This window comes from Triticum aestivum, chromosome 5B (assembly GCF_018294505.1).
Source record: "Triticum aestivum cultivar Chinese Spring chromosome 5B, IWGSC CS RefSeq v2.1, whole genome shotgun sequence".
Lineage (NCBI taxonomy): Eukaryota > Viridiplantae > Streptophyta > Magnoliopsida > Poales > Poaceae > Triticum > Triticum aestivum.
The window spans coordinates 432076945-432086566 of record NC_057807.1 but is presented as its reverse complement, the minus strand read 5'-3'; positions in this window follow the sequence as shown (position 1 = coordinate 432086566).

Below are 9622 nucleotides of genomic sequence, written 5' to 3'. Positions count from 1 at the left end.
GTGAAAAGGTTAGAGGCTGACATGGCAATTTGGGAAGGCTTGAAGAACAAGTAATAGGTAGCGCAACATAGCGATAGAGAGAAGCAACTAGCATAGCAATGATAGTAATGAGATCCAAGGTGACGGTCATCTTGCCGGAAATCCCGCTAGGAAGAAGAACGAGTCCATGAAGAAGAAGAACGGGAGTAGTCGAATGAATCCTCACAATCACAACATTACCGGAACTAAGAAGCAACACCGGAAAGAAACAAACAACATGGTAAACACACAAGCATAAACATGGCATGATGCACAACCAAGTATGATGCATGTCCGGTTTAATGAGGCATGGCATGGCAATGTGCAAAAAACAATACTACAAGTTAAATGGAGCTCAATATGCAACGAGTTACATATTGACAAAACACCACATTCAACTATTTAGTTAGCTCCCGTTTAGGTACCCAACAATATTAAATGTTGATTAACATGGCAAGAGGTGAAGCATAATAAAACTAACTATTTAGGCAAGTTTAAATGAGGCCAGAACAATCAAACGACAATTCCGGAAAATCCTCATGAGAAATATTCGAATTTGGTACTGTTCTGCCCTATACACAATTTTAGAGTTGTTAAACATGCAAGATGAGTGCACCATGTTAAACTAGGCATTTTTCCACCCCATTTACATATAAAGTTTATTTAAAACCGGGCTACGGTTATTTAGTTATGAAATAAAGCATTTTAACATGGCATTGTGCAAAACAAATGCGAACAGCAATTTAGACATTTCAAACATGGATGAAAGTTGCAAATTATTAATCTACACAAAATTCTAAGCATTTTACATATATAAATTATTTACATATGATGCACGGTTCATTAGGTATTATATGCATGGAGTCTAGGGGGTTTTCTGCAAATTTGTAAATCACTGGATAATGCTAAAATCGCAGACAAGAAAAAAAACACAACGCGGGCCAAAACTGCTGGATTGGGCTGCTCACCACGAGCTGAGGCCCAGGTCGGTGAGGTTGCAGGGGAAGCAGGTCGGCTGGCTTGAGGCCGAGCGGCCCTGATGGAGTTGGCCAGGGGCGCGGTCAACGGGACGATGAGCCAGCTGCTCCTGCTCGTTATAGGAGAAGCAGAGGACGCAGCGGCAGCGGTGGCGCATGCAGCGCGACATGGCAGGAGCTCCGGCGAGGCGGCCTCGTCGGGGATCGATCGGAACGGGACTGGAACGGCGGGGTCCGGCGGATCTGGGCGCAGGGATGGGGCTCCAGCAGCGCGACTTGGCTCCATGGAGATGGCGCCATGGGTTCCTGCAGGGGGAAGAGATGGGGAGGTGAGGGGCATCCAGAGGAAGCAGAGAAAGGAGAAAAGATGGACATGGCAGGGAGCGGGAGAACCTGGCGGGAGGCTGCTCCGGCGAGCTCCAGCGGCAGGGCGGTCGACGGCCGGAGGGAGGCGCGCGGACCTGAAGCAGCCCGGGGCCGAGGATGACAAGCTTGAGGCGTCGGCCATGCGAGCTCCGACGAGGTCCTTGAGGAGAGGAGAGCGGGTGTTGAGGCGGGGCTAGAGCTGTTGCGGGAGGAGTCCGGCGAGGTCGATCCGGGCGCGAGGAAGGCCGTCGGTGGCTTGGGCTTCAGGCTCCTGCCCATGGGGCATGAAAGAGAGAGGGATGCATGAGAAAGGAGAAGCACGGGGAGGAACGGAAAGACAGGGGAGGAGAGGAGCGGGACGAGGCCGGTCCTGGTCGTGGTCGCCGGCGGCGGGGTCGCCGGAGAGCGTGGACTACGCACTACTAGGAAAAGGCCTACTAATGGCGCACCAGTTTTGCCTACTAATGGCGCACTACCGGTGCGCCATTACTAGCACGCCATTAGAATTTTTTACTAATGGCGCACCACTGGTGCGCCATTAGTATCTGGTATACTAATGGCGCACCTGCCAGTGCGCCATTAGTATGTAACACCATGCGCCATTAGTATGCCTCCCGGGGGGCCATATGTAACCATGTGCTTTGTCACACTAATGGCGCACTCTGCCACGATGCACCATTAGTATCATTTGGCATACTAATAGCGCACTCTGCCTTGATGCGCCATTAGTATGAATATTTGTTTTTTTTTGCTTTTCTGATTTTTGCACAGGTTACAAAATATATTATTGGACAGAATATAGACAGCAGCACACAGCAACATCAGATTCATCGAATACAATAGAAGATTAGTCTCCGAATACAATTCATCATATTAGTCTCCGAATTCAAAAGACCGAACAAAGACAAAACATTACAAGTCTCTAGACCGCGAGTATCGAGTTTGTCTTCACATTACAAGTCGATATCGATCATCTAAACTACCATCACATAAAAGAGAGTTGTGGTCATGACGATGAGCATCATCGCGATCAAACTGGTCCTCATCCGGTTCCTCCAATGCTCCCTCCTCTCTCCCGCTAGATAGCGGGCATATCTAGATTCGACCTCCACCCTAGTGGTGTAACCTTTGTAACTGTTACCGCTGAAACGGTGAACCTGTCTCCGACACTCCTTCCAGTCGTCGTAGACTCCGGGAACCTTACCCTTGTACATGACATACGACGACATCTCTATGCACAAGCCAAACAACAAACAATACATAAGCAATATGTAAGTATGCAATAAAAGGATCGAAAGAGAAAAGCAAGACATTAATAGCACGATTCATGGTCCTACTAATAAATAGCATCGATTACATCTAAGTTGAACGACTGTCCAAACCAAAGAGACATACGAATTCATTAAAGTTTAATTACAACATGAGCTAATCAATGTTTCAGAACTACACATCACTACTTTCGACTCGACTCATCGGACAGGAGCGTGGATGAAGCCGCCGTCTGTCGTGATGGTCATGAAATCGCGGTCGTTGTCACCCTGCATTTGTAGATTTTCATCTATCTCACTGTTGGACGGTTGATATCTGACGAAGAACTACCCCGAGGTATGAAGGACATCTTGACGGATGATGTCCACAAACTCCGACTGGATGCGAAAGAATTCTTGTCTGAGGTCCGCGTCCTGGACTGCCGACAAGCTTGCGGCCCAATCTTTGAGATTATCTGGTAGCAGAAGTTGATGATGGTCCCTTACGATCGCCCGCATGTGATGGAGGGCGTAGTAGGCATCCTTCTGACCGCCAGGCGGCTGCTTGACACAGCAGAACTTCGTATTTGTGTGAGAACACGTGCTTGCCGTACTTACGAACTGCCCTGGTGAAGGTGCCTCCAGATTTGGCGTAGCCAGGGAGAACATCATCAAGAACTTTCTTGACATTTGTGTAGTCTATCTTGGAGTTACGGTTCGGGTCGAAATACGTGGCCATGGAATATTTCGGGCTTAAGAGGATGAGTGTGCAATGTGTGTCACTGCACAGAACACGGAATGTTAGAAAAAAAAGAACGATCAAAATCTAAGAAATCATATGTTACGGGGCGGTTAAGGGATGACTTACTCGAGAAAGTAAGCCACAAGGAAGTTATCCTTATCTGGGTTTGCCAGAATGACGCCTTCGAGGTGTGAACTCGCAACTTGGCGGTCCCCAGCGTTGTTCAAGTGCTTGGCATGCATGTAGAAGGGGTCGACTATCACGATGTCCGGGGTCTTGTCTCTAATGATCCGCATCTCCATACTCAGCGAAAACAGCCGAACGAAGGTGTAGTGCAGCGGATGAAGGTTAAACATAGCAAAGATGTCATCAAACCGCAGGACGATCGTACCCCCGATGTCGCCAACCGCAAAGCCCTTGCCCTCTGGCACCTTGGCCACGAAACCTGGGTATGCCACATCATTCTCTCTCAGACGCCGCTTCTCCAAAGAAAGAACACCGTCGTGCAGACTCCGCATAGCACCAGTTGCAGCATTCAGCATATTTGGCGGTAGCATTTCCCTACCCGCCACATGCATCCTCCTCGAGATATCCTTAGGTGAAGGTGGCCCGTCCTGAGCACGGATCGAACTCGGTGCCGGCTGGCTCGCACCGGCGCCCTTGTTAGTCTTTCGTTTCCGTCCCTTCTTCTTGATATCCTGTAATGGGACCGAGTTCTGCTCACAGACCGCTTTCTTGAGCGTGTTGGGGCTGATAATATTTCGCACCTCAGCTATCTGAGGCTCGGTGAAGGCGGGAGCTGGAGGCGTCTCCTGAGAACTGAACGGCAGACGACGCCTATTGCAATTGGATTTCTCCGCCGTACCATCTAGATTGCGGTCGTCTTGGTTGGGTTCTTGAGAAAGAGGCCCGCAGAACTCGTCAGCGTACCCATGTTCGGGAAAGTACTTATCGACTTTGGTAAATGTACCATCGTCGTTGTCGTCGTCATCCGGATCCTGTGCCATAGGGCTGTCCGGATCCTGTGCCATAGGGATGTCCGACATAGGGATGTCCAGCAGGTCCGGTAGCGTTGCGGCGTTCTTGCCATGGCTTGGCGCCGGCACGACTGGCGGTCTTGTCTGTGGGGTGGTGTCCCCCACCCCCAAACGAATCTGGCTCTTCGGCCAAAGCAGCGGCCAGTTTACGCAGGCGCTGAGGGTCATCTCATCTTCTTCATCGGCCCCAGCGGGTCGAACCGGAGGTAACAGCTCGTCGCAGCCTGGCAGCACCCGAACCACTTCAACCCTATACACTATGGGTGGCATCAGATTACCGTGGAACATGTGGTTGCCCGGTTGAACGATTCTGCCCTTGGCGACATCGACCAACTCGGCGCCCATGAAGTGCAGAAGAGTGCAAGGAACGTCGGTGGTGCCCTGCGAAAACATGTACAGGGCGTCAGGGATGCCCAGTCAAAGGCAAGGAGATGAAGTCATCGGCCGAGAGGCTTAGTTACCGTGATGCCATCGAGCTCGGCTAATGTCGAGGCACCGCCATCGGTGGGCATGCAACTGACGAAGGGGGAGCTTGTTGGCGAGGTGCCGGCCGGCGTACACCCGGGTGCATTAAGCTCCAATACCCGTGCCGGCGCCGGAGACACGAATACCGCCTCCGCCGGAGACACCAATGGCGCCGCCGCCGGAGACACCAATGGCGCCGCCAGAGACACCAATGGCGCCGCCTGCATGTTGTGCGAGTTGCTGGACGTGAAGCTGGGAACCGGGGGAGGCCCCTGTTGGCCGCCCGCAATCCATGTCGTCAGCCCATGAATCAACGTAGGCACCATGGCGTTGAGCTTCGTTCCCAGTCGTTGTTCCACTTGCTCTTGGACAAGCTCCGGAATCTGCGCCACTTGTGCCTTGAGTGCTTCAACCTCGCGCGTCTGGCTTTCCGAGCTGGCCTTTTTCTCCTTCCGCACACCAACGGTATAGTATGACCCCCATTTTGTGGACAAGCCTTTGCCGGCCACACGACCAGCTGACGTCGGCTTAGTGAGCTTATCCTTGCTTTTCATTATGTTCAATGCCCTATTTAAAGGGCTGTCGAAAGGGGAGCTCTGAGACGACCCCGCCCTACTGCTTTCAGTTTCCTGCGAAAGGAATGTGAACCATTTAGAAATATTGGGGATTGGTTAGAGTGCAACCATATGGAGCTAATTACGCGGGGGTGTATTCCTTACCAGAACAAGCTCAAGCGCCCCGGTCTTCGGATACGTGGTAAGCTCCTTTGTTATCGGGTCCTCCTTGTACCGGGCCCTGACATAGTTCCTGGTCTGCTTGTTACCGCTGTATTTCTCGAAGCGGGGCGGTAGGCCTTGCTCGGCACGCTCCGCGTCCTCCTTGTCCCATATAGGCTCCGCCACTCTGTAACCGCCGGGACCGAGTTTGTCTTCCCCTAAGTTCAACTCCCGCATTTCTTTCCCCCACTGACTTGATTCGGTGGTTGCACTGCTCTCGCACTTTATCTTGAACTCCTTGTAGTCATCTTCGCTCATCAAAGGATATTTCGCCTTGATCTTCTCATAACTATCACCTTTATCAATCATTCTCTTCGCCGCGCTTCTCCAAGTAGACAGGGCCGTGCTCATCTTCATGAGGGCGGCACTGTTCACTTTATTCCCTGAGAGGCGTGTGTTTTCAAATTCGGCGGGGAACTTGTATCGTTCGTGCAGCTTCGTGAAGAGGAGGTTGCGCAAATTCCCTCGGTCCTTATGCCTAAGGTTCTCGGTGTTGATCGGGACGGTGCTCCGGAGAATGCACCTGAGCTGAACCGAGTACCCCTTGACTATATGTTTGGGCTCCGTTGGATTCCTGTCGGAGTCCACTTGAGTGAATTCCTCCTTGAGGGTGCAGAGCGCATTCGGGCGCCGGTCCTTCCTTTGCTTCTTCGGTTGGCTGCCATCTGTGTGTGCGCTGCCATCATCAGTGGTGGCATCCTCGGCGACACCATCAGTGGTGTCATCCCCGGCGCCACTAGGGGTTGTGTAATCAGGATCGGTGTCTTCCGCGGCGTCCTCATAGCGGTGAGGTTGTTCCTCCATCTCCTAGGACAACTCCCAGAATTGCTTGCCGCCCGAACCACCGGCCTCATCGTTGTGGGCCATGTTTCGCTCTAAATAGGAAAAAAGTTTGGTCAAAAAGTTGGTTATTGTCAAGGAACAAGATCATGGTCTCATCATTTAGGGTTTGTCGACACTGAGGCACCCTAAAAGCCTAAGCTTTCATCATTTAGGGTTTGTCGACGCCGAGGCACCCTAAAAGCCAAAGCCGAGGCACCCTAGGTTGGGCCTAATGACTTGGCACTAATCACTTGGCTCTATTGCCACCTATGGTTTAATGCAACAAGAATGGCGGGGCATTTGATCCTACTTAACTAAGTACTAAGATACCCCGGTCCATGCATTAGTCGCAAGTACCCCATATGTCCTATTTTTAGCAAAGTCATGCTAAAATTTCAGCATGACCTTTGCTGAAAATAGGACATATGGAGTACCCGAATTTGCCGGAATGGAAGTTAACCAACATTCCGGCAAACTCAAGGGCCTCTCGGGGTACCTGCAAATTCATCACGACACGATGGTCGGAGACAAAACCCAGCAAACTAGCAAGATGATCATCATCTTTGCAAGATAGTAGCTCAAGTTTTTGACAGTAGCCTCTGAAGAAAACAGCATTGCAACATTCAAGTTCACAGGATAAAAAAATCATCCACATTCACCAACCCACATGATGTTAAAACCCACATGAGCTGTAAACAGACTTAAAAAACCCACATGATGTTATAACTGTATACACTGAACATGATGATACCAAATGGGAAGGAAAATTGTATCACTCTAGATTAGTGTAGCCACTATCTAACAAAACCAGGATGTTAACAAAATTACACCATGATGATACCAAATTCTTGTAGCAGTACAATGAGTTCACAGGATAAAAAAATCATCCACATTCACCAACCCAAACTGGTGGAGATACAGCAAACCAGAACCTCCCAGGTTTCTGCCATTTTATTTTTCCCACCGTATATGTTTTTTAATTCATGTCATGGTACTTGCTGTCAAACCAAGTATTTTCTTTCTACATAATCTGGGAAGTTTCCTTCTTACTGTCTCACTATCTTACTGTCTCACTACAAAAAACTAGTATGCTTAGTTGAGACTAGTATGCTTATTTGCATTATGACATACAAAAACTACAAATATTTGTGTTTTTAGTTGAGAAATACAGCGACAGTGTGATAGGCAAGTTCCAGCTGGCAAAGTGTCATGATTCAGACAACAGAGCAGCTAAGCATAGCAAGTGGATAGTTTAGTCAGTATACTAGTACTCTTTAGAAAGCATGAGACATATATTACCTGGAGGAGACTTCGTCGGAGAGTTGCATGTGCATTGAAAATACAACGAGATCAGCAAAGGATAGTAAGATATATACTGAAATTATCATAACAAAATGCCAGCTACTGCCATGGTCAAAGAATAGATTATGATAGCTGGACAAGTACAAGTCAAACTAGATAATTTTCAGAACCAGTTTAACCACCGCAGGATAAAATAATGCATCCAAGACTGGGCTTAGACTAATATCCTCATAGCATAATCTGACATCAAGCAAATATTATAAGAACAATGAAAATGTATGTTCACTGCAAATGAAGATGGACCAAATGAATATGGACCAAGTATCCTCTAAAATGCATCTAAATGCAAGCTCAAAGATTTGAACATTTGGAAAACCCTAGCTACTTAATTCTCCAACCCCCTTTCCTTGTCCAAATTTCTCCAACCCCCAACCCTAGAACACATCAGAAGGAAATAAAGAGGGGGAAGAGGGGGAAGCGGCTCGGGTGCTCACTTGGGAGGTCAAGGGCGACTCGGGGCAGCCGGAGCTAGTCGAGGCGGCGCGAATTCGGTGTCGAGCGGTGGCGCTCCTCCTGGGCAGGCCGCACAGTCGAGGGCGTCGAGCGGTGGTGGTCCTCCTGGGCGTTCGAGCTCGTCCGGGTCCTCGTAGTCAAAGAGGAAGACGACGGCGGTCCTCCTGGGCAGGCCGCGCGGTGTTGGACGGCGAGCACGTCGAGGGCGCAGGCGGGGCCGCGGGGGAAGGGGGCGCTTGGGCGGGAGGACGTCGAGGGAGGCGGCGCTCGGCTCGGGGACGGCGAGGGAGGCGGCGAGGGAGGCGGCGCTGGGCTCGGGGATGGCGAAGGAGGCAAGGGGGGCGGCGAGGGGGACGGCGAACACGGGGGGCAGCGGGTGAGATCGATGAGGTAGGGGAGAGATTAGAGAGATTGGTGATTTAGTGTGGGGGGAAGCCTTCTAATGGCGCACCGCCCCCTCGTGCGCCAGAAGTACGACTATTCTAATGGCGCACCACCCCACGGTGCACCATTAGAATTTTGTTTTAATCTAGCCCACTAGCCCTATCTACAACAGAACCCACCCACTAGCCCGACTGGTCAGCACGCAGCACACACACCAGGAGGTCCTGGGTTCGATTCCTAGGCTCCCCAATATTTTTTTATGCATTTTAAATGCTGTTTTTTATATTTATTTGTGTTTAAATATGTTCAAACTTGTTTAAATCACAACAGTAATATTTTTTATAAAAACAGTAATAATTTAAAAAGTGCCCATGAAATTTAAGTGTCCTCATGATTTCAAAAAGTGTCCATGAAATTTAAAAATATTCATGATATCAAAAAGTGCCCATGAAATACAATTGAGAAATGAAGACTACGATTTAAATACAATCGATCTTAGCTAGCTATCTATTCACAATCTTCTTGCCCTTCTTTTTCGCAAATGGAGTTCTTCTGTGGAACGGACGTCCTTTAGGTAGGGTGGTCCTGCTTCTTCTTGTGGTGTGTGCTGCTACTTCATCATCGTCGTCATGTTCGATCTTCGGGTCGCCGTACTTGTCGAAGTCTTGCTCATTGGCTACTCCATCCATTCCGATGATCTTCCTTTTGCCTCTCCTCATGACAACACGACTGGGCTTTGGCGGGTCGGTAATGAAGAAGCATTGGTCCACTTGGGAAGCCAGTACCCATGGCTCATTTTTCGCGATGATGTTTGCGCCCGCGGTCTTGGATTTGGATTCGGGTATAACCATGGTGGTGAAATATCGGTCTTCTTTTAGGACGCTCTTGGCCCATCTGACACGAAACATCGGCACCTTCTCTCCAGCGTAGCTCAGCTCCCAGATCTCCTTGATCCTCCCGTAGTATCTGTCCT